Consider the following 25,241-nt stretch of genomic DNA (forward strand, 5'->3'; position numbering starts at 1 on the left):
AAATCCGAAGGTTCCGCTGCCGATGTATCCACAGTTAAAACAGGAATTGATGCTGAAGCAGTGGGTGGGATCGAGGAGCGAGCAGAAGTCGACGAGACACCAGCTTTCCTCTTACGGTTAGCCTTTTCATCCATCTTCACCACCAGGCACTTGCCCCCTCGGTGGCGAAGGTTTACATTGTCCCCCTATAGAAACTAGGGGCGAAAAGATGCATCAAATGCTGGAGTGTGATCTCAACCCTGGCCAATTCCGCAAACTTAGTAAGCATCCTTATGAGCTTATAGATATACGGTGGGAGCTTAGCCAGGCAAACGCCATAGAAACGGCAAAACTCCTCCGTCAGTGGAAGAAGGGGAAGAGTGTAGCCAACACGAAAGGGGTAAGCGTAGAACGCACAGTACCCGGGGCGGTGGACTTGTATCATATCCCGCCCGGCAGGGACCAACTCGATGCGAGTGGAAATGTCGAATTTAGCCCTAAGCTCTAATAAATCAGCCTCCTTCATCGCCAACTCGGAGATTTCGGGCTCAACTTCAGGCGCCTTTGTAAAATCAGACCTGACTTTCTCACCATGAGGAACTATCTCCTCTACCGTAGGGAAGTTCTCGTCCTCAACAACAATGGAGACGCCCTCCGCGTGAGGAGGGAAAACCATCGCTAAGGGAACCAGGTAATTTTCCTCGCTAGGACCAGAAGATGCGTTAAACATAGTTCTAACGAAAGAGAGGGTATTCAAAGTAACGGGGAGTTAAAAACAACAGAGATCGCTAGGGCAGGGAAAGAAGATGCGCAACAATGGAATAAGAAGAAGAAGGCACAAGGTTTTGATATGGCAAATTTGAAAACTTGAGTGTGTGTCTTCACATCCCTATTTATAAGAGCCCAGGCATCGAAACTGAGAAATTAGGTCATCATTACTTAGCACCACTATCGAAGCGACAGGTCCAACCAACAGACGCACGCGAAATGACGCAACGCATGGGAAAACTCACCATAAAGACATATGACGTGATGACATCACTTTGATCAAGGAACAACGTAACCCCAAAGGTTCCAGCTCATGAAAAGCCACGTTGCTAGCTCGTCTCAAACATCGCGACCCGACCCACTCGTCCAACCATCTCGACCACGATGAACAGAATCCGCTCATCAAGCCCGCCTGAGGCTGGCCTCAATAAACGGAGGGACTAACTGTATGAGTCGAAGTCTGCCTGATAGTATTCGAAATAAGATTACCTAGAAGGAGGGAGTCTCGAGTTGTCATTAGCCGAGGTGGACCAGGAAGCAGAAATACTCGCAGCCGAAGAGTCGACGGGAGCCGTGGTCGAGATGACGACAATGATCGAGGTCGAGCATCACTGATGAAGCTGTAACGGCTAGTTTTAAATATAAGATATTAAAGGAAATATTCAAGCGAATATTCTCTGCAGTTTGTACTGTTAGGGTTTGTTAGAAATATATCTCATGGAAGAGGGGCCAATAATGTGAGACATGTGATATTCATTTGTAAGAACACACTTTGACAAATGATTATCTCTCTCTCTCTTACTAAGATACAGACATCACCGTTTCACCAAGATACTTGTCTATATTATTTCATGCTTTCCACCAGATCCGAGGATAATTGGAACATTCATGTGATTTGTCTGGCATTCATCATTGTCAGAAGGAATAACCACCTAGTTCCTCCTTTATATACTTGAATCATTCCTTCTATTTACTTAAATGTCATTTACTATCGTTCGTTGCTATTTAATGCTCGATTATTGCTCACATTACTTGGAATGATTGTTGCACACCATTATTATATTTCTACCAGATCTGTCCAACGTTAGTCACGCTTTCGGAACTCGCATTTAGAAATATTATTGTTAATTAGGTTTAACCCCTTAGTATGTAAATTTAATTATTTGAGCCAAAGGTTACACTTTTTCGTGAAACACCAATATCATTGAGCCGCCCCGTAAATTCTCAATATTCAAAAGCCACCTCAAAATGTTGAACCAAATTGACAGCAAAAAGAGAAGTACAAAGACCAAGTTCAATCAAGCCAAAGTCCAAAAATATCGTGGGAGCGGCCAGCGAAGACGAAAGGGGGACAGATGAGAAGCTGGAATGGCCGTTGCAAAGGAAGAGACACCAAAACAGCTGACTGAAGAAACAATTGGTGGACTCTTTTAAAGGAACCAACAGAGGATTGAACGCCAGCAGTGAAACTCGGGCTGAGATTGGTGAGTTGATCACTCAGCTTGAATCGAACATTGACTCTGCTCAATGGCAAATGGATTCTTGCGTAACAAATCAGCTAAACGTTAGTATTTGCTTAATCTATCTTTTCTTCCTTCATTGGGTTGCTTTTACATTGGTTGAAGTTTTCTTTATTTATTGATAATTCGTAACTGTACGTGTTACTATTAGTCTGAAGTACTTATGTGTTATCTCTATTTTTATAAACTTCGCTTTAAAAATTCAGCATCTGAGCTAATACTTGGACACTTTGCTTAATTACAAATTGGGAAACAAAAATAAGTTAAAATAGGGGAACTTCATAATTTGGGAAAACAACATTCCGTTACCGGGAATCGAACCCGGGTCTCCTGGGTGAAAGCCAGATATCCTAACCGCTGGACGATAACGGAACTTGTTCTTTCTCTTGTCTTTACTTTATTTATAGTAGCAGGTTGTTTAGCAATTTACGAATTAGGCTGAGGAGTTTTTTATTTACTGGTATTACAATTTATGTTCCATGTAAGCACAGAGAGCACCACTTCCTGTTTATGGAATTAAGAGGAGCGTATCTCCAGTTCGATTGTGATCATTGACGTTGATTTATGTATGAAGGCTTTTTAGCCTTTGTAATGGAAAAATATCCATTGTCCAAGAGTTCAAATTTTACAAGTGAACCTTAGAATAATGTCTTGGAGTTCCAGATGTGAAATTCGCAACTCCAAGACAGTGACTATTTTTCAAAAACAGGATCGAAAAGTGGCCAATTGGCGCAATTTCTACCATTACACTCTACATTATTGCCACGAGCACTTAATTTCTTTAGTGATATTGCAGGTATACTTCTTTTGCTGGATTGTTCCCTTTGTTGTCAGCGGGCACAACATTGTCTCTAGTTCAAGTCGAGGAAATTTCCCAGATAATTGACACTGAAACTTACACTGTCCAAAATGAGATCGCTTTCAATATAGATTCAATATAGAAAGCGTGTGCTAAATAGATCGCATTCCCACACCTCCTTGACTGTCTCAGAGCCAATTATCTTTGTTTGGAGAAGGCAGCCAAATGAACAACTGTTGACACTCCTTATCACAAAATACATTTCACTGATAGTACTGAAAAAACATCTTTATACCGTCAATGCATATAATTTAAATCCATTTTTATAATATAATTAGGACATTTTACCTCCTGCACTACTAAACAGAAGTGATACAGATCGTACCAACTGAGAAAAAAACTAACGAAAAAGAATAATTTGTTGGCTCCTGGAATTGTAATTTGATGTGTGAGGTATCTAATTAAGTGATACTTTGGAACTTGCAAACCATATACTGATATACATGGAGTATATTTTTTCTAATGCACTGAATGAGCTTCTTTGGTTCTCCCTAGACATGAAGATCGTAGCCTTATGTAATAAATAGTTCATCAGTCAGTGCTTCTTGTGCAAAAAATATTGTCTAGTTACAAGTTGCTATTCTGTTTGAAATACCTTATGTTCCTATCTGGTTCTGGTTTCATGGATCTAAGCCATTTAGGTCCAATTAAGACATCCATGTTCTTAAAAGTCTCTATGTCACAGTTATATAAACCTTACGACTATCTTAGTTCTTATATTGTTATGGCTCAGGTTGGTGACTTGGCTGCTTCTGTTGAAGAATGAACAGTTGAGGGAACGTATTGGGTAAAATTAACAGATAACAAATGGATGCTTTTTGAGTTAACACGTGGCAGTGAAGACAGGTAGGAGATGAGTTAGCAAGTAGATGACGCCGGTTGCATAGGTTCCGAAGGCATCTAGGTCGGGAAAGAGAATACGAAAGTAAGGTACCGGTTAAAGAATGCAGCATTAAAGGAGCAGCCGATAGAGAAGTTTGTACTCATTCATGGACACGAAACACTTGTATGAAAAAAAAGGCTAATACTATTCTCTTATTCTACAAAACTCTATTCTGCTAATATTAAGTTTTTTGGTATTGGTCTTGTTTCCGGAAAAGATCAATTCAAAGTCCAAGCTTGTATTTTTTTCAATTATTCTTATTTTACTCTCTTTTGCTCTCTATTATTTTATTTTTTCGAATTAATTTATTCCCCGTGTCTATAAGCCACGTCACAAATTTAACTATACCGTTTTACGGGTAAATAATTTGACGCCTACCGTGGGGCATAGATAATTGTGGTATTACTTTGATCTATTTGTCTTTTACAAACATGGTTTGAAGTTTTTCTATAATAAGCAAAATACATATATAGCACCCAATGATGTCAACAACTCGCTCAATGTTGGAACAAACAACGTCAATGAGCATGAGGACAATTTTTGTGGTGGAGATCAGCAGGATGATTCTACTAGTGAAACTCGCAACGATGGTAATGAAGCAACTTCGATCCGGGAAGAACAAAATACTCTGTGTGCGAGGAGTCCTACTCCTGATGTTATGGATGATGAACCGATTGCTGATACGGTAAAAATTTTGAGAGAACAATGTCACACCTCCTTTTTACAGGGAAATGAGGTTTTCCACTTTAAGTGACATTATTGAAAAGGGATTGATTTAATTAATTTAATAGAGTCACTACTTTAAATTATTTATCACGGTGTTCCAAGTTACCAATTATTTTAAATCCCGATTCAAGGAAATTTGACTCTGTTTTACGGTCTACGAAACACAGAAGATCGGGTAAGAAATTCTTTTAACCCGGGAGAAGGTGTGAAGCACTCCCGAATTTTGTAGTTTTTGCACGGTCTCTTTACAATTTACACTTGGTTTAATTAAACTAGATTATTACCTGTTTTAGAACCTTTTATGCATTTTCGCTTTTATACCGCTTTTAATTGTGTGTTTCAAGTAGTCAAGGAACTCATTTTGGACAAGTCACATTATTACGCAGTTGTTGTTTTTGTACATATTGCAAATCATGCCACGTGAAACGCACCCACGATTTACAACATGTTTATTATTATTTAAAGTTGCAGGGTCAAGTCGCGTAAACGCGCAAATGTATTTCGGGATTACGTATCCCAGTCATGCCACGGAAACCGTACCCATAACTATGACAATTAATTACTAGTCATACCTAAAAGCATGCTAGCGTTGTTTATGAGTCATTTTTCTAAACTAATTTGAGAATATTGTAAGGCTATAGATTATGGACATTATTGTAGAGCATCAAGTGGATTAATTATAAAAATACGTAGGCTAGCTTACAGATTAACATGGAAATGGGATAACTCTAAAAATGGATCAACAATATGTCATTATGAAAATGGGCATGGACCTAAAATTTCTTTCCCTTCGAGATTAAACCCTGATGGTAGGTTATAATTGCGTATTTTAGTTATTTATCGCACTCTAATTTACTGCACTTTAATTAAGTTAAGCTTTCAATTGCTAGTGTATTGCACTAATTGTGTGTTTTATGTCTTGGAGGAGTGATTCCGAGTGAACATATTGTGGAACTAATTCGAATTATTTGGAGCTTTGAAGTCTGAATAAAAGCCCAAAGGAATAAGCCGGGATGGTGTTCAGGGGTCGAAGATCACTGCTGGATGTCAAAATTCAAGGAAGAATCAACTGCTGAAAAAATACACTAGTGCGACGCATCAGTGTAAATTTATGTCAGAAATTGGCAAAGTTCAGAGGCCACCCAGGTGCGAGAGCGCGCACTGGGCGTGCAAGTTAGGCAGTGTTCTGGCCAAAGTGCGCGGCCATATGTGCGAGCACACTCCCAGGTGCGCAGCCGCGCGCGTCCAACTCCGGAAAGTGTCCTATTTCGCGTAGGAAATGGTGTTTTCGCTTTGGCCCGTCCCTACTTGGTATATATACATGAAAAAATAGTATTTTCTGGACTTTTGACACATCTAAGACCTAAAGAGGCTAAGGAGAAGTTGGAGAAGCAAGAGCACAAGGATTTCATCATTCAATCCTCACTCAAGACAAGAGTTTGGATCACTTTATATTTTTCTTTAACTTAAACTTATTTGTGATGAATTACTCCATATCTATGGAGTAATTCTTCTTTAGGGATTGATGGATTTGGTATTTTGATGATTGTTTATGGATATTAACTCTATTTTTTCTTTTATGTATTGAATCGTTTTGGGTATTTTAATTGTTGCATCTATTTTCACACGTTCATGTAATCGAAAGAGGCATAACTTGTGATATTTTTGCATTATCTTGTTGGTTGAATTCATTAATTCTTCTTAGTAATCGAAAGAGGCTAGTTGAATTATTGTTTAGACCTAGTTAGGAGGATAATCGAGAGAGGTTCTCCTAAAGACCAATCCACTACGAACTCTTGCATATCTTCACCGAGCTTAAATTGGTTCACATTATGAGGTTGAGACTTAATCGAGAGAGGCGTTTCTACTAAACATTTGAACTAATAATTGAGTGAATTCGAGAGACTCACTTGAACATTAGAAGTGAATTAACTAGAGTTAAATCCCAGACAAGTATCTTGCACCTATCAAATCAACCCCTATCTTCTCCCATTGATATCTTCTTTGCTTACTCTTGTTGCAATTGTCATTAGCCAATAGTTTAGACTTTAGTTAATTTTAGTTTTAATCACATAAATCTAAATTGTCGATCATCTTGGATAGCAATTAAACTAGAAGCTACGAAAATACTATTTAAATCCAATCCCTGTGGATACGATATTTTTCTATACTATATTCGACTAGCGAGCATATTTAAATGTGTGTTTTACGCTCGTCAAAATTTGGCGTCATTGCCGGGGATTGACAATTAATAATGTTTGAAATAGTTTGTAGTGCTAATTTAAGAATTTATTTTTTATTTTTTTTCTCTTTTTACGTTTGGTGTTCCTTGACTGTGCGCATGCTACAGGTTAGATTGGTGCATGACTCGATCTTCTGGGAAGGAAGTGCTACCATACGAACCAGAAATTGAGAAACAACTACGACAGCTGAGGAAGGAAATAAATCTCCCTGAGAATACTGGGAAGGTTGGGCAATCCTCAACCAAGGAAATTATGGACGGAGATGATGATAATGTTGATTTGGCTGCAATATAGGCAACCCAACAAAGAGAAAAAGCTGCACGAGATGCTGAGGAAGCAGCTCTTCGAAATACACAACTTGTCTATAAAGAAGAGAGGGCTCGGAGAATTGCTCAGAATCAACCCTTGGATGCAGACCAGTTTGGAATTATACCTTCGGGGCTGGGAGACCACTTGGCGATTATGCTAGACCGGTCTACAACCAAGGCTTATCAAGTGTGAGACCACCTCCAGTTGCAGCTAACAATTTTGAGTTGAAGCAGGGGTTGCTTCAAACTCTACAAAACAGCTGTGTATTCATAAGAAAGATGAACGAGGATCCAAACAACCATCTAATGGACTTCGAGGAGATTATTAACACCTTTCAATACAATGGTGTGTCACAAGATGCAGTCTACTTAAGGGCATTCCCATTCACACTCAAGGATGATGCAAAACATTGGCTTCGAAGCTTGCCTAATGGATCGATTAGAACATGGGATGAGATGACCATAAAATTTCTTGATAAATATTTCTCATCAGCTAAGACGGGCAAGTTTAGAAGAGAAATCCATAACTTTTGTCAGAACGAGATTGAAACCTTTCTTGAAGCTTAGGAGAGGTTTAAGGAGTTAGTGCGAAAGTGTCCACATAGCGAAATTGAACTCTGGATGCAACTCCAGGATTTTTGGGATGGATTGACACCAACCTCATGCAGAACATTGAGCAATTCAACTGGAGGCCCGTTGATGAAGAAGACTCCAGAGGAGATAGTCACAATTCTAGATGAGTTATCTGAAGATGCAAATCAGTGGCCCTCTGAAATTGCTGAAAGAAGAAGATCAACTGGTGTTCACCAAGTTGATGCTAACATATCTATGCAGGTACAACTTGATGCCATGGCCAAAGAAATAAGGAAGCTGACCTTAGCTTCAGTACACAGTGAGGCCCACGCAGCTTGTGATATATGTGGAAGAGGACACCCTACTCATGAGTGTCAAGCCTCAAATGAGGAAGTTAATGATGTTGGGAATTATAACTCCAATGCAATGGGACATAAGCACACCAATTTTTCGTGGAGTTCACCTGGGGGTACTGTAAATGCATGACAACAAAACAACTCTATATTCTAGGGACAAGGAGCCCCGGGCTTCCAAAATCAGCAGAGGTTGCAGTTCCAAACTTAAAATTTCACTCAGTCTGGGTTAGAAGATCTAATGAAGTCCTTCATTGTCAAGACAGATGAGAGATTAGATGCTCATGGTGCAACTATCAAAGAACTTGGCACAGGGTTACGAAACTTGGAGAAGCAAGTGGGGAAAATTGCTACTGTATTGTCTGAGAGAATCCCAGGTACTCTGCCAGCTGATACTGAAATAAACCCCAAAGAAACAGTGAATGTTGTGACCTTGAAAAGTGGGCAAGTGTTGAAAGATCCCACTCCAGTCCAAAAAAGGTTGAACTTGAAAATGAATGTGAGGAGAAGCTGAAAAATGAAGTTGATAAGAAGAAGAAAGACAAGAAGGGAGCTGACAAAAAGAAGAAGGAGGACACTTCAAGAAAGGAGGATCGTAATGAGAGCGAGCACATGCCTGCTCTACCTTTTCCCCAAAAGCTGTATAGAGAAAAGCTGGACAAGTAGTTTGAGAGATTTCTAGATATGCTGAAATAGGTTAATATAAATTTGTCATTCACAAAAGTTCTCTTACAAATGTCAGCTTATGCCAAATTCTTGAAGGAGATCCTTACAAAGAAGAGGAAGATAGAAGAGACCTCAATGGTCAAGCTCATAGAGCATTGCAGCACAATCTTGCAAAACAAATATGTAATGAATTGGTCGGTCATTTTGAGTATTGTAGCCCAGTTCCCCCATTTACTGCTTATCCGGTGTGCAATTATAATTATGTGACTTGTCGAGGAGGTTTCAGAATGAATTAGAGTACTTAATTCCAAGATTTTAAGCTTAAGTTGAAATAGTTGGTCGGATATTGACTTATGTGTAAACGACCCCGAAATTGAGTTTTGATGATTCCAATAGCTCTGTATGGTGATTTTGGACTTTGGAGCGTGTTCGAAAAATTATTTGGAAGTCTGTAATTGCATTAGGCTTGAAATGACTAAAATAGAAATTTAAGTTTGGAAGTTTGACCGGGGAGTTGACTTTTTGATATCGGGATCGGAATCCAATTCTAAAAATTTTCATAGGTCCGTTATATTATTTATTACTTGTGTGCAAAATGTGAGGTCAATTGAACTTGATTTGATAGGTTTCGGCATCGAATGTAGAAGTTGAAATTTGTTAGTTTTTATTAAGCTTAAATTGGGATGTGATTCGTGGTTTTAGCGATGTTTGATGTGATTTGAGGTTTCGACTAAGTTCGTATGATGTTTTAGGACTTATTGGTGTATTTGGTTGAGGTCCCGAGAGGCTCGGGTGAGTTTCGGGGTGGTTTCAGACTATTTCTAGGCCATTTTTAATTGCTGATTTTTCTCTACAGAAGTGTGCATCGTGATAGCGAACATTTGGTCACGTTCGAGAAGAGCAAATAACAGTTTGGGGCCTGGTGAATCGCTATCGTGGAAGCTCTTTTGCGATTGTGTAGAACAAAATCTCTGTTGCACTGACCCGACTTTGGAAGCTTATATCTAGCAATATATAAGGAATGTCACACCTCCTTTTTACCCTCCAAAGGATATGTGTTATGGGTTGCTGTGGGTTAAAGAGATTTTTCAATTAAAGTGATATTTTTGAAGTAGGGACTATTTTATTATTCAGAGTCGCCACTTGAAATTTGATTTTTGGGTGTTCCAAGTCACCTTTTATTTGAATCCCTATTCAAAGAAAGATTTGACTCTTTTATTATTGGTCTGCAAAAATAAAGTCCGGGTAAAGAATTTTGTTGACCGGAGAGAAGGTGTAAGGTATTTTTCGAGTCCCGTGGTTCTAGCACGGTTGCTTTATTGACTACAACTTGACATGAATTAATTTTGGACAAACTGTAATTTATTGATTTCCATATTTTATCTATCCGATTTTAATTATTAAAATATGGAATTATCTTTGAAACGAATTACGTGTGTGAATCTGTTTTGTTTATTGTGCCAAAATTATGTAATGCGTACGTGTACACAATAAATAGTATTTTATTATATTAAGATTGTTTTGGCCAAAGTTGCACGAACACATACTTCGGTTTTAATTTTGAAAATTATAATTATGCCACACGAACGTATACATAATCGCGATAAACTAATTAAAAGCGCGCCTAAAGCAAGCTACGATGTTCATGAGTTATTTTCCTAAACTACTTTTGCGATTATTGTAAGGTCACAAATTATAAAATTATTGTGGGAGAAATGGTATGAATTGATAAGTATGGAAGACGCGAAAATGGGCTAGCAACATGTATATTACTTAAAGCCTTGGGTGACATTAAATTATTTGGCTCAGGTCTAATAAAAAAATATAATTCAATCTCACATCATGTAAAGCCTAATTTCTTTCGATTGTGATTAACTCCACCACTCACCAAAATTAGCAAAGATAACACTGTCATACTTCCTTAACATTTCAAATATGCTCAAACTAAATTCTATCATTCTAGTTTAAATAAAGCCACTCAAACAATGTGTAATACCAAACAAGTAAAGTCGTAAAAGTTATAAATAAATTAAAATGGTCATGAGCTAATCTTTATAATACCAGACGAAGACAGATTCTCATTTTAGAATAGAGTAAATTAAACTAGACAGATATTATTCACACACCAAAAAGAAATAATATCTGAAATAAAAATGAACAAAATTGGAATATAACCTTAAGCAAAGCAACTCACTCGTCTTCCAATTTAAGAAGAAATTTCGAGTATCGCATATGTGCACAAGCCATGGTTGACCAAGAGTAGGAACAAAATCTGAAACATGGACTGCGAACCGGGAAAAGAAACTCGCCGGCGATCTCGACTTAACCGGAAAACCTCACTAGCGGCCTCGAAAAGAGCCTCTCTGAGTAGGGTCGGAGCTGTTTTTTTTGTTGGTGGAGATGCTGCGTTTTTGCAGCTTTTGGGGTCATTCTTTTTTTTGGCTACTTCGATGGCTAAAAATGGTTAAGAAAGCAGTGCTTTAAAGCAGGTTTTTACAGCTGAAAAAATGATATTACAAAGGTGACGCTTCAGCTGTGTAAAAGGTGGTGTTGGGGTTATTCAAAGCTGAAGTTTGGGGGGTGTTTTGAAGCATTTTAATGGAGGTTTCTCACTGGATTTTTAGGAGGAGAAGAACAGTATTTAATGGGGTTTTATGACTGTGCTTTTCATGGTGTTACCACAGCGAGAGTGAAACCAAGTAAAGAAGAAAGGAAAAAGAGATCTACTGTTGCTGCGCAACTTTCCTTTATTTTTGCTCTCTCTATCTCAACTCTGTTTTTCTCTGTTTTTTGTTTCTCTCTCGGATACCCCTCTCTATGTTTAGCCAGACCTATTTTTAGGTGTCCTCCCCTTTTCTTTTGTGTGTGTTCTGATTTATAAGAGAGACGAGGGAAAAAAAATTGAGTTGGAAGGAGACAGGTGGGTGTGAGTTGTGTGTGTGCAGGTGATGAAGGGGTAGTGGGGATGTGAGTGGGGGACATGAGTGGTAAAAGTGGGAGTGTGAGTGGGGAAAGTAGGAAGTGAGTGATTGGGTAGATGATTGAGAAAAACTTCAAGCACGGTCAAAACTTAAGTGCTCACAGCATGCCCCATTTGTTTGGAAACATGAAGAGTTTTCAAGTAAAGACAAGGTGAGTCATGTGGCATAATTGTGATTTTCAAAATTAAAACCGAAGTATGTGTTTGAGCAACTTTGGCCAAAACAATCTTAATATAATAAAATACTATTAAGTGTGTACACGTACGCGTGACATAATTTTGGCACAATAAACAAAACGGATTCACACACGTGATTCGTTTCAAAGATAATTCTATATTTTAATAATTACAAGCGGATAGATAAAATATGAAAACCAATAAATCACAGTTTGTCCAAAATTAATTCAAGCCAAGTTGTAGTCAATAAAGCGACCGTGCTAGAACCACGGGACTCAGGGAATTTCTTACACCTTCTCCCCGGACAACAGAATTCCTTACCCGGACTTTATTTTCGCAGACCAATAATAAAAGAGTCAAATCTTCCTTTGAATAAGGATTCAATTAAAAGCTGACTTGGAACACCCAAAAATTAAATTCCAAGTGGCGACTCTGAATAATAAAATAATCCCTACTTCAAAAATGTCACTTTAATTGGAAAAACTCTTTAACTCATAGCAGTCCATAACACATATCATTTGGAGGGTAAAAAGGAGGTGTGACAACTCTGGCGACTCCGTTGGGGACTTCAAGAATTCGAGCTTGTACATTGACTTCATTTGGCTTTATTAACTTTTGTATATTTTGTGATTTATTTGGGCCTAATGTGCTACTTGTCCACTTTTTATCGCTTTGATATTGTTGAACTGTACATATAAACTGTCTTCTCACGCACCCCTTCTGAGTCTTCTGAATATAACCTTGGGAATCGCGGATACGTGCCCCATTCTTTTTTGAGATAAAGCCGGTGGGCCTGGGCTCCCGGTGAAGGATTGAGATAACCCTGGGATTGCTTTAAGAACGGGGAGGGTCCAGTAGTTAAGCCGGAGAAGTATTGCTCCAGGTACGCTACCCCTTCCCAACTCGAGTTGTCCTCTCGTTTTATGGCCAGTCTAGATACACCTCATCTTCACCAGGATTTAAACCTAAAAGAACAGACCTCATGCCGGATATCCATAGTAGGTTCGCTTTATTTGCATCATGTGCATTTGACTTAGCAACGCTCGGCACAGGAGTCGGGTTCTGTTTTATTTGCATCGCTTTATTTGCATCATGTTGGGGTCGGGTTCATATTATGTGATATATGTTGCATTAATTGGGAGGCTTGCATGTTGAACGACTTTAGGATAAATCAACTGAATGAACAAAAGAGAAGTTTTTTTATTTTTGTACAAATGTCCATTAAAAGAAATAAATTAAAAATTAAAAAATAAAATAAGGAGACGATGTGGTCTAGTTTTATGGTTTTAAGGATTAATTTTCATAAATCAAAAGAGAACATAGCCGGTTTTTACCGAAGTACGCGGGTCTGATTCTCACCGGATGTGAGATACGTAGGCAAACCTCATCGGTTCCGGCTCCAATTTTAAAAAAAAAAAAACAAAAATATTTCCCTTTCCTTAATTCCATCTTAGAATTCATTCCTTAAAAAATTCAAAAAAAAAATCAAATACTAAAAATATTTTCCTTCTTTTCCGATATCTTTCAATCGAAAAAAAAATCAAATCAAAATCTAAAATATTTTCTTTCTTCTTTAGAAGTCGTTCTTTTTGAAATTCAAAGGCAAAAATATCAAAATCCAAAAAAATATTTTATTTTTTCTTTAGAAGTCTTTTCTTTCAAAAATTCTAAAAGAACAAATTAAAAAAAAATCAAAAAAAGAAGAAGCTAGCTTATGTACTTTGTTCCCGGTATCCCGAACTACGCAAGATCTGATTCATGCGGTGTCATGATACGAAGACAAACCACATCGGATTCGATCATTGCCATCAAATAAACTGAGTGAAAAAATAGAGAAGAAAGAAAAGAAAGAAAAAGAGTGACGAAAATAATAAAGAACAACAAAGAGCGTGGCAAAAAAAAAGAAAGCATTAGTGAAAAAAAATTTAAAAAGAGAACTCTTTGTCCAATTTGAAAAAAAAATACCACGGAAAGTTTATGTGAATATGCTGTCAAATGGCGCGAGCAAGCCGCCAAGGTAAAGCCTCCAATGGTTACGGTCATCCTACAGGCCCAAGAGGCGGACTACTTCCAGAATATGATGTCCGCTATGGGCCGAAACTTAAGTCATGCTGCCCTTAAGGCCACATCACATACCGTTCAGAATGGTTAGGGGGGTTTGATGAACAGAAACGGGAGTGAAGAGGGAGCCATGATGGTTTCGAGCTCGAGGGGGCCCCGCAGGTCATTCAGTTAATCTTATGTACCATCGCAAACCCCACAACACTATTATCCCCATCAAGATACTGCTTATGCCGTGGCACTGCCTCCCAATGCAGTGATGAACGTGCAACCTTACACGCAACCATAATATTATACACAAAAGAGAGATCCACCTCCTAGAAATACCCATCCCTACCAAGCTCTATATAATCCCCAACTAAATGTTCCCCAATACAATCCTCGCCCAAGAGAGCCTCCTAGAAGGAATCAATTCACCCCTATTGGTGAATCATATTCGAGCTTGTTCCAAAAGCTAGTCACGCTAGGTCTGCTGCAGACATTGGTCCTGAACCGGCCAAATCCCGAGTCCCACTCGCACCGGGCTAATGCTAGATGTGAATACCACTCTCGAGCAGTAGGACATGATACTGAAGACTGTTGGACTCTTAAAAGAGCAGTGGAAGACCTCATCGAGGTTAAGACAATAGTTGTTAGAGATGAAGAGACCCCTAATATGACGAACAATCCTCTGCCTACTCACACCAATGGACCAGTAGTTGGAATGATCTTGGATGATGGGGAATTTCATCCGGAACTGAAGGCCATTGTAGTCATTGCCGAGATAGAAGAAAAGCCAAAAAACGGTTTCCAAATCTGAAAGTCCCGTGTCAGACGGGAGTCTCGGTAGTCGGTCTTGCTATCCTTTCTGCGTCCGGATTATTTCAGGGTATAATCCAGATGTTTACTTTTATTCTCTTATTTTCCGATGTAAACCCTTCTATCTATACAAAATTTTTAAAAAAACCCAAATGAAATTAATATTTCATTGTACAGGAATGTCTTTTTTCTTAATCTTGTCACTTTTCTTATTCTCTTTTCAGTTATGTTCATGCAGATTTTAATAACATGACATGCTTGCAGACTTCATGCCCAGATCCTAAAATGCTGTTAGACTACGAAATAATGAATCAAGAAGCAAAATGCAATGAAGATTAGGTTAAGGAAATAAAACAAAGAATCCGAACAATATGAGAATAAGCCTAAGCCAAGCCCGATTGAAACCTGTAGAAGTTGAAATTCCCTCTCTTCGAGTCATTGTCAAAGCTGAGATTGAGGATGAAAAATGGGTCAAGACCCGGTTGGAACAATTAACTTTGATTGATGAAAAGCAATTGGCTGCAGTTTGTCACTGGCAGTTGTACCAACAAAGAATGGCCCGTGCCTATAATAAAAAAGTGCGGCCTAGAAAATTTAAAGTGAGACAACTCGTTCTGAGACGTATGCTCCCACATCATGAAGAAGCTAAAGGAGAATTGGCTCCAAATTAGAAAGGTTAATACATTTTAACAAGAGTGTAAGAGAGCATTGTATTTGGGAGGTATTGAAGGAAATGTCCCCGAGACAACTGTCAATGCAGATGCATTCAAAAGGTACTTCGTTTGACCCTCTATATAGCATTAATGTTCTCTGATTGGGATGACGAAAACTTTTGTTCTCGCTATCCAAACATCATTAACCCTTTTGCTAATCATGTTAAACCGGTTCCCTTTCTTTGATTACCCTCTTTGGAACTTAGAAGGTTTTCCAAAAAAATAAAAAATAAAAAAATAAGAGCTGTCACACCTCTTTTTTACCCTCCAAAAGATATGTGTTATGGATTACTATGGGTTAAAGAGTTTTTCCAATTAAAGTGAAAATTTTGAAGTATGGATTATTTTATTATTCAACGTCGCCACTTGGAATTTAATTTTTGAGTATTCCAAGTCACCTTTTATTTTAATCCCTATTCAAAAGAAGATTTGACTCTTTTATTATTGGTCCGCAAAAATAAAGTCCGGGTAAGAAATTCTGTTGACCGGAGAGAAGGTGTAAGACATTCCCCGAGTCCCGTGGTTCTAGCACGGTCGCTTTATTGACTACAACTTGGCTTGAATTAATTTTGGACAAACTGTAATTTATTGGTTTCCATGTTTTATCTATCCGCTTTTAATTATTAAAAGATAAAATTATCTTTGAAACGAATCACGTGTGTGAATCTGTTTTGTTTATTGTGCCAAAATTATGTCACGCGTACGTGTACACAATTAATAGCATTTTATTATATTAAGATTGTTTTGGCCAAAGTTGCGCGAACACATACTTCGGTTTTAATTTTGAAAATCACAATTATGCCACGCGAACATATATATAATCGCGATAAACTAATTAAAAGTGCGCCTAAATCAAGCTACGATGTTCATGAGTTATTTTCCTAAACTACTTTTGAGATTATTGTAAGAACATGAATTATGAAATTATTTGTGAAAAAAAGTATATAATATTAACTATTTGGGCTCCCTACTGTTTTGTCAGTCATATGACCCAAGTAATGATATCTACCCATAATCCTCTTTTTGGTTTTTATTAAACGACCATGGCTCAACTTCAATTCAATGCCCATTATCACACATTCCATTTAAGTTGCAACTCCAAACTTTAAGTCTAAACAAAATACTATGAATTAATTTTGACCCATATGTTAAAGGCTTAAAAACTAAAAAAAAAAAAGATTCACTACAAGACCGATTATAATAATTAATCACATCCACAATATTCATTAAAATAGTATGATCCAATGGTAATGGACATTTAAACTAACCAAAACAAATGGCGACAATAGCATGGAAAAATAATGACGAGAGAAAAAGATGGAACCTTCACACTGATTTATTTCTCCAAAACAGAAAAGTGAGCCTTTATTTCTGGACCACGGACCATGACTCTCCTCCGGAAATCTCAAATGACCTCTCAAACCAAGAGCTTCGAGCTTGACCTCAACTAGATTATTTTGGATGAACTCGACAACAGTATTTTTGCTACTTTTTGATATGCTTCCTTGATTTTAGGTGGAGCTCGTGGCTGGTTTTGATGGTGTAACGCAGCTGGATTGTTGGAGCTACGTTAAAGGAGGTTTTTAGGTGGTTTAAAAGGTGATTTACGGACTGTTTTTGAAGTTGAGTTCGGGCTATTTTGCATCTGATTTTTGCTGCTTCTTTTGACTGGATTTTGCTGCGTTTTGGGGCTGGAGTTCGGCTGGTTTTCAGAGGTGATTCGCTGTTGATTTTTGGTGGTTAAAAGTGCGAAAATGGCCAGCCTTCGTAGCTGTTTTGGAGCTGCGTTTTCAGAAGTTTGGAGGCTGATTTCAGCTGATTTTTGTTGCTTTTTTTTTTTGGAAAAGGGCCGTTTTCTTGCTGATTTTCGTGGCCTCCTTTGACTGTTTTTTTTAGCAACTATATAAAGGGTTTTGTTTTATAATAGAGATGAGGGAAAGTGAATGAATATTGTGTGTATGTCCATGAAGGAAATGTGAATATGTGGGTTATAAGCGGGGGACAAGGAGTAGGGGACATGAGTGGGGGGCATGAGTGGAGGACATGAGTGGAAAAGTGGAGTGGGGACACGCGTGGGGAGAATAGGAGCGGGAATGATGGAGTGAGGTATTAGTGAGATGAGTATAAAATAAATTCAAGAATGGTAAAAAATTAGGTGCTCACAAGTAATTTGGAGATGATCCAAAAATGAAAGTTGTAGCCCTTAATGCATTATTTTCAGAAAGTCAAACCATTTGTCATTTGGAGTTTGGTACAAAAAGTTATGACCATTATACTAGAGGTTGCCTCGAAGAGTTGGAGAGATTGTGCTTCGCGATCGCGATTGACTTTCCGCGATCGCGAAGAGCAAATTTTGAGCTGGAAGAGTAAATGCCTCGACAGAAGCTATATTTCAAGGTTTCGGCCATTTTAACACATTTGGAGCTATGGAACTCGGATTGAAGTAATTTTTGAGGCGATTTTCACCATATGGATTGGAGTAAGTGATTCTAACTCGGTTTTGGTTAAATTACATGAATATATTGTTATTTTTATCAACAAAGTAGTGTTTTGGGTTGAAAATAGTAGAAAGTTTCATAAACTTTAATTGAGGATTTGAAGGCCGAGTTGCGGTCGAATTTGAGTAATTCTGGTATGGTTGGACTCGTGGTTGAATGAAGGCTCAGATTTTGTAATTTTTGTCAGATTCCGAGACGTGGCCCCCACTGGCAATTTTTGAGTGTAATTTCAGATTTTGATGAAAAATAAATATTTTCATATGGAATTAATTCCTATAATTTGCATTAACTGAATTGAATTAATTGTGACTAGATACGAGGCTTTCGGAGACCAATTCGCGAGGCAAAGACATAGCGGAGTAAAGAATTACATGGTTTGAGGTAAGTAACACTTCTAAACTTGGTTTTGAGGGTATGAATCCCTGAATTACGTGTTATGTGAATTGTATGAAGGTGACGCACATGCTAGGTGACGGGCGTATGGGCGTGCGCCATAAAAATTGTGACTTAAATAATTTTTTTGGAGTTGTAAAATTAATGAATCATATTATTATCCGCATATTCTCCGCGTGTTAGAGAAATTGAGCTGAGCCTCGTATTAAAAATCATGTTTAGGCTACCCGCCGATACTTTAAGACCCATAGGGTCGTGTAGCTGTTGAATTTAATTATTTTAAAACGTACATTTCATACTCAGTCATGTTCATCCATTGTGAGGATATTTATGGAATCGTGGCTGCCCACCTACAGCAGGCCATATCGGCTTTATATATATTATTATTATATGAAATGGGGCTAACCGCCTGCAGCAGGCCTTATAGGCTTTATCAATATATGGATCGGGGCTGCCTGCCTGCTACAGGCCATATCGGATTTATATCACGCTTGGGCTGAAGGAGCCCCTCCGGAGTCTGCACCCCCCACGGTGAGGGTAGATAATTTATATTCGGGATGGACTTCCCAGGGCAAGGACTTGCCTTATTTATATATATTCGGGATGGACTTCCCAGGGCATGGACTTGCCTTATTTATTTATAATTGTGATGAATTTTTCCTGAACGTGGATCTTGTCCGAGTCATTTACATTTGAGGATAAATTTACTCCTGGGCTGGATTGGCCTTATACAGTACTGAGTGACTCTGTCAGTCAATGTGTATATATATATGGGATGGATCTCTCCTAGGTTGGATTGGCCATATACAATACTGAGTGATTGAGTATTTTTATATTTGAGTATACGAGGTTTCCACTGAAGTGCATCACATACAGTATGTACATTGGCATGTAGATATAGAGATGTCATATTCCTAATACCAGTCAGAATTAGTTAAAGGAACTCACCCCTTTAGCACTCCCCTTCCCGAAGTGGGAGTAGGAGAAAGGAAAGTGCACTCGATCAATTACCATGTCGTGTCATAAGCTCTCTCTCTAACTAGAAATTTGATAAGAGAAATCCGCTGGAAAAAAAAAAGAACTTTGTCTCCTTCTTGGCATCAAGAGTCATTAGTACTAAAAAGGCCCTTTGATTGGCAAAGGCAGTTTTCACCTTCTAGCCAGCAGTTGCCGGATTAGCCTTCGGAAATATCCGCTTCAACCGTTGTTTCACCTCCCAAAGAGCAAAGTTGGCTTGATGAGCTACTGTTCATCCTTGACCTTCTTTTTGAATTTTATTTTTGTTTCGCAGTTTGTTGTCTTTGTATATTTACCGGAGTTAGGCCTCTCAATATATTTGGTTTACAATCTTTCGGAGTGCGTGGTAAATCTAGGATTCAAGGGAGGTGGACTTGTTCAGCCCCTCTATAAGATAAGGATGCTTGTGTCTCTCTTTTAATTCCATATCAAAAACCATCCATACTTGTCCTTGTTAAGTCAGAGATTGGGATTGATTCATGAAGCAGTAGCTGCACGAAGTTGCTTCTTAGCGCATCCATTTTCTTGCTCGTTAGTGCAGTTTCTGCTTTCTTGTTGGCTTGGCGGCGGGTCGTCCCCCCTTCCTACGGGTTCCCCCACCGACGAGCGATCATTCGGTTGGCATCTCACATTCACACCCCCGTTTGACCGCCTTTCCTACCAATAATTTACTTGTACTGAGCTTAACTGTTGAACTTGAAAGTATGCCTATATTTCTGTACTGCTATGTTTATATTGGACTATACCTATTGAGCTCGTCACTACTTTCAGCCCAAAGGTTAGTCTTGTTAGTTATTGAGTACATGGGGTCGGTTGTACTCATACTACACTTCTGCACCTTGCGTGCAGGTTTCCGATGCTGATGTAGCTGCATATGGCGAGAGCTGGACCAGAAGATGTACCTGCGTTCCAGTCATTGATGCCTCTTGTTCATGGTAGCTTGAGAATTTTAAATCTATTCATGTATATTTCAGACAGATGACGTATTTTTATTTCACACCAGTTTTGTAAATTCTAATCTTAGAAGATCATGATTTGTACTACCAGTCCTTGGGGAGTGTATTAAAGTCAGTTAAATATTAATTGAATCAGATTGTTGTTATTTGGCTTACCTAGCGGTTTAGGTTAGGTGCCATCACATCTAGTTGGATTTTGGGTCGTGACAAGTTGGTATCAGAGCTCTAGGTTCATAGGTTCTACAAGTCATGAGCAAATGTCTAATAGAGTCTTACAGATCAGTACGATGACGTCCATACTTATCTTTGAGAGGCTAAAGGGCATTTAGGATAATTTCCCATCTTTCTTTCCTTATCGTGTAGAATTGATTCAGCTTAAAGCATAACTCTTGGAATTCCTTCCACGCATTCGTGTGCGCATGTGAGCGCTCGGTATCAGTTGTGCATCGCCGGCTTGTGATTCTATGAACGAGGTTCGAGATGTGTATTCTGTGTTTTGGTGATGGGCCGGTCTAGAGGACTTGAGGCCAGGTTTAGACCGCAGCTTAGACTCGGTAGTTTCAGTTGTGAGAACTTGTACATCCAGACGCATATGTCCGGTAGTGTCCCTATGAGTGGAATTTGTGGCTCGATGAGCGGTTGAATGACTATGTGATGAAAAATAGGCCATTGGGTGCCTGATTTCCGTTTTGATGTATAGTCTCGAGTTATGAGTGTGTTGAAAAAACTTTCACGTTGTTAAATTTTGGGAAAAATTAAATTCTCATGTCTTGTGGTGAGTTCAGACCGAGGAAGATTAAGTGATTGCGTAGTAATTATGGTTACGAAAGGGCATAGCAAGATGCTAATTTGAGGCTATGCAGGTGGTTATCTCCTGCGGAGTAACCTACGTAGGTGTGTCCCTTATAATATTGAGTGGGAAGTTCTTTTCTATCAGCAGGGTATACGTGTTGAGATTTGAATTTGATTCTGGTTGAGTAATGTCATGCCCCAAACTCGGGGAGCGCGACCGGCACTCAACCGAGCTAACCCTGCCGAGCAAGCCTGTTAGATTTTCTTCTACCCACACTCATCCATGAATAAAGAGGAGATGCACTCTATTAATCAAACACTAAAAAGATTTCATTAACAACTCCTATTTTATTTCCATTAGCAACTTCATTCATAATGTCCAAAATATTACAAGTTTATAGATATAATGAAAATCATGATAGCCAAATACCAACATTTCTAGTTCAATCTCCCCACATCAAACACCACCCACAACCTGTCTACGGAGCCTCTAAGTACAACAGAAGGGTAATATGGAAATGCCTGCAACAAGGCCCCGACTATACCTTAAAGTATAATGTACAACTCAAATAATATCAGGCCCCGGAATAGAGTATGGCTCACCAAAACCTGCTGAAGAGAGAGTGACTGCTAACGAGGACCAAGTTGCCCGCTGATGAACCACCTGCATCCATTGAAGATGTAGCGCCCCCGGTAAAAGGGACTTGAATACATATGGAATAGTACAAATATGTAAAGCTAACTATCCACTTTCAAAATAGAATGCCAATATAAGAGAGGGAAAACCATAGAAACAACAATCAACAATAAATGATATCCAATTTCCAAGTTAAAACATATTAATTTCCAAAATACGAAGATAATATTATTTTTGGTTGGGAGATCTTTAGCATCGATATACCACTGTTCACAATATCACCGTTCACAATACCAATGTTCACAATACCAATACTACCGTACCTTTAGCACGGAGTCCGATCACGACCCGATCAGTTAGGCCATCTCATCCGAGACATCAACCACAATCACAATTTCAATTACAATTTCCAGCACAATCACCACCATGTATGCAGCATGGTGTCCGATCACAACCCGATCGGCTAGGCCATCTCACCACAATGTCGTGTGGATCGACATCATCCTTTTCTATCAATCATCACATCCCAATTAAGGAGAATAATTTTATCACATCAATCTCATCCAAAAAATAATTTTATCACATCAATCTCATCCCAAATAAGAGGAATAATTACAATTCACTCCTACAACGACACGTGTAGTTTCGGGATTAGGTTATTTCAACCTACCCTTCCTTGGTGACTATCGATACTCCCAAAAATATTTTTGATTTGCTTACAAAGGAAACAACAATACAAATGCATTTACCACATAACCTTTCATACTGTATATAGCCTCATTGGCACTTTCAACAACTTTCAACATCATTATTGCATTGGCTCTCTTGTCCATACATATGATTCTTTATTCATGGCACAATGGCCGTATTTCGTATTTCGCACTTTCATTTCTTTCCTTTCATGGACTATCATCATAAATATCAACAAATAGAATATTCCAAAAATCACAACTTTAGGTTCATTAGTAATGAAGACTTTAAACACAATGGATTTCTTTCCAAGAAATGGAGTAAAATTAATGGCAATCGATGCGTAAGTTAAAATTATAAACAAGTAACATACCATTTATTCTTGAAATACTTTTCCCCAAAAAGGGCAATACATAATTTCCACTCACGAATATGTAAGAACGCAAAACACATTAAAAATACTCACAAAGCATAGCATTAGTTAAAGCAACCACATTGGGGCATGACTTGCGTACATAAGCTTTTAGGCAAATATACTTTTGAAGTAATTTTGGAACAGTTGAATCAAGGCTCATTTCATAATCTTTCTCACATCATCTCATTTCATTAGCACCTCTAGCAACAAGTATAACTTTCATTCTTGGCACGGTGGCCATGCTTTATATCTTCAACTCACTTCTTTCACTTTCGAGCATCTTTATAGATTATCAACAACAAGGCATTTCCAATCAAGACTTTAGGTACATATATGAGCAATTAAGAGCCTTAGGCATATTAAGTTTTTCTCACACAATTTTGCATACTAGCTTTCATTTAAAACACGACTCAAAGCCATAACGTTTTAATACACATATCATTCTTGAACACATTCCCAAAGGATAACATAATGTCATAGGAACATTCGGAACACATTTTGAATACATACATCTTTCGACACTTTGCTTAATCGGGATAATAGAATTTATTAGGAACATCTCGGAACATGGGAATTAGGAACTTGAGCTACCAATACTTGATTCTTACGAGAAGATCATGGAATTTATTTCTAAAAGAGTAGTTTAGCTAGCATACCTCAAATTTATCCCTTAATGATAGTACAATGATCCACTACACTAAACAACTTCAATCTACAATAACAACATCCAATGGGACTAATATTAGTAACAAATTCCATAATTTAGGCCATTTATCAAACACCTAGTAGGCATGAATCTCTACATCTCTTAACCATAGAATTAGTTCATCCAACTACTACCATTTACCAACAATTTATCCCACCATCATTCTTAAACAATTCTTAACTTCCAACATCACATACATGGCCATCCATCCACACCCAACTAAACAATTCCATCAAATAATCACCTTTCAATCTCTACAATGGTTATGTATTTAAATTGGGAACTTATGACTTCCAATCACCATACCATAAGTTATTACACATATTTCATACATAAATAATATCCATAGAATAGTTGGAGATGGTAGACATGCCTCTTGTATTGAGACTTTTGAAAATCCCAACTTGTAGGGTTCTTGACCAATTTGGGAATTTGAATGGAATTCTATGGATCTTTAAGATTAATCCTAGTTAATATAGGTGTTTAGGAGTAGTAATCAACTCAAAATACTCCAAAACATTACCTTGGTTCATGGGATTGAAGTGTTGGACGGATTTTCCTTGATATGCAAGCCCTAGCTCAAAGAAATGACTTAACCCCTCTCTCTACCCAGCCTTGGGGGTATTAAATGGGCTCTTACGTGCGCGATCGTGCACCTGGTCACGCATATGGTCACGCACCTGAGGAAGAATACCCTCTAATATGCGCGGCCGTGCATATGGCATAGGTCGGGAAAAATGGCCATAACGTTCTGTAGAAATATCCAAATGACGAACGGTTTGATGCGTTAGAAACTAGACTCAAAGGGCTTTAATTTGATAGTTAGATCATCTCCTAAGTCCTTATAATTGGGTACAAGAATGCATTTGAAATAGGATGTTGTGATAATTGAGACATCCTTTCCATTTAATGTATCCAACTTGTTCCACACAAATTCTTGCCATTCACAAAACTCCTTAGTATGTTCCAACACACCTCAAACACATATTTTTATTTCAAAATGATTTGGTACTATACCATAGGTCTCATTTAATACTCGAATACGTTATCCTCAAATACCACTGGCACACTTTAAAATCATAAATTATTAGGAAATATTTTTAACGGGGCCTTACATTCTCCCCCGCTTAGGATCATTCTTCCTCGAATGAGGAGTAGAGTCCGCCCCGAACACCTAACATAACTCGACTCTTCTTTCAAATATTTCAAGCCCCAAAATTTGACTAACTCCAAAAAATTTCAGAAATTTCGGCAAAGTCTCCCCTGTAATTGGGCCTAACCACATGCCATAGAATCACCAACACCACCCTAACAACATATCCATAACTCAACAAAGCATCACAATATATCAACAACACTAATCTCAACATTACAAGCATTATATTATCAAGAGTGATATCTAGACATAAACTGCACATTTTTAAATCATAACACCTAGAAAGTACCTTTCAAATCAAAACCAATTGCTATACAATTAAGAGAATATATTTTCTTTCCACAACACTTTCGGCCTTCAAGGTGACCTTTTTG

General features: G+C 38.3%; 2 non-coding genes across 2 annotated transcripts; both read right to left on the minus strand.

Annotated features, from left to right (window-relative positions):
- Positions 1 to 2,567: 2,567 nt before the first annotated feature.
- On the minus strand, positions 2,568 to 2,639 carry TRNAE-UUC (transfer RNA glutamic acid (anticodon UUC)). The gene has a single exon. It is a non-coding gene; the product is annotated as a tRNA-Glu (tRNA).
- Positions 2,640 to 7,790: 5,151 nt separating this feature from the next.
- On the minus strand, positions 7,791 to 7,897 carry LOC142172338 (small nucleolar RNA R71). The gene has a single exon (XR_012701699.1). It is a non-coding gene; the product is annotated as a small nucleolar RNA R71 (small nucleolar RNA).
- Between the last annotated feature and the right edge of the window lie 17,344 nt (positions 7,898 to 25,241).

This window comes from Nicotiana tabacum, chromosome 17, assembly GCF_000715075.1.
Source record: "Nicotiana tabacum cultivar K326 chromosome 17, ASM71507v2, whole genome shotgun sequence".
NCBI lineage: Eukaryota > Viridiplantae > Streptophyta > Magnoliopsida > Solanales > Solanaceae > Nicotiana > Nicotiana tabacum.